This window comes from Pithys albifrons, chromosome 6 (genome assembly GCF_047495875.1).
Source record: "Pithys albifrons albifrons isolate INPA30051 chromosome 6, PitAlb_v1, whole genome shotgun sequence".
Lineage (NCBI taxonomy): Eukaryota > Metazoa > Chordata > Aves > Passeriformes > Thamnophilidae > Pithys > Pithys albifrons.
In genome coordinates, this window is record NC_092463.1 from 29,750,187 (window position 1) to 29,751,694 (window position 1,508).

The 1,508-nt window shown below is 39.1% G+C and overlaps 1 pseudogene; it reads right to left on the reverse strand.

The window, feature by feature from the left end:
- Window positions 1-303: 303 nt before the first annotated feature.
- On the reverse strand, window positions 304-419 carry LOC139673783 (5S ribosomal RNA; annotated as a pseudogene).
- Between the last annotated feature and the right edge of the window lie 1,089 nt (window positions 420-1,508).

A 1,508-nucleotide genomic window follows, 5' to 3' on the forward strand; every position in this document is an offset into this window, starting at 1 on the left:
TAAAGATAGTTGAAACAAAATGACCCAGATTACTGACTGGATGTACTGAGCTTCTTTATTCCAGAGAATTCTAGAGAGAGACATTGTAACTGTCTAAGTATTCATCATCATCATCATGGCTAGGCTTCATGAATGAAGATTTGAGAAGGGCTCTACCCACATGTGTGTGTCCTTCGAGCCTGCACAGTGGATTTTTTAGGTGAGGCACAGCGTGTGCAGAACTGGCCCCACCCTTTAACTCCTGAGGTTCATCTGCCATGGCCAAGCGAGCTTGGATGGTGACAGTGAAGTCCTCAGGACTAGAACCTACAGCACCTGATATTCCCAGGAGGGTTCCCATCCAAGTACTAACCGGGCCTGACCCTGCTTAGTTTCCGAGATCAGACGAGATCAGGCATCAGGGTGGCATGGCTGAGTCTAAGTATTAAAAGGTGCTTAATCTGCTTGTCATAGCTATGGTTGAGAAGATGAGAAACAGGAGTTCAACCTGAAGAGAAGGTTAGGTTAAACTTCAGAACCTCCTCTCAGGAGGCATTTTTAAAAACAGAATAGGAAGACTACCAGGAAGATAAGAAAACACTCTAGTTCATCTGACTATAGAGATAATTCGAACATGAGATTTAACAAGATAACCTATTGAGTTGCCTAAATTCCATTATTTTACCAGCTGACTGTAATAAATGAGGTAAGATCACATTGCTTACAATATTACCTGTCTGCAGAGAATGTTTTACATTAGGTTGGGTAACTTAGCTCTTTAAGCCCATGTTCTAAATTAAATGTAGTCCCTAGAGAAGATAACCTCATAGAACAAACTGAATTTGTCTCTAAATTTGAGGTTGTGCCTGTAGCTTTTAGGAACTTATTGACTGTGTGTCTGTCACCTTAGTTATGACTACTGCCCCTTTCAAAACTTCCTAGAAAATCACAATGGTTGGTATTTTAGGGGTATGTGTTACTACAGAGATTTGGGCTGAATGGACACCCAAAGGGGTGAAAATTTTTAAAACATTTTGATACTTCATTTTGTACATATTTGGGAGAAAGCCTTAGACTGATGCTGTTGGTCACTAACCTTGACATACCACATTAAATCTTATGAACTGTCAGAGCTCTCTTCATACCCCACCTCCCAAGAAACATAGTCCATAACACTGAAGATTGGCATTAGAAATGGGTAAATGTGCCTCTAATTCTGTGTGGTAAATTTACTTGGCACTAATGCAGTATTTGCAGTAACTACAAGTTTGAAAGTAAACAAATGCTGAAATGTTTTAGTTGCCTTTCTGCTTAAGGTATATTTTATTAAATGAGGTATGGTAGGCAAAATAATTACTTTTGGATTATTCAGATCTTATTTATTGAAGATTAACTATCCCACAGGTGATAATTAAGGTTTTGTGAAATAAGGAGTAACAGTGGTTTAACAGTTTTTTATATATAAAGAAGCCCCCTGCACTGCATCAAATCACTTATGGCTGCAGAAGGATAGAGCACACAGTTCTTGC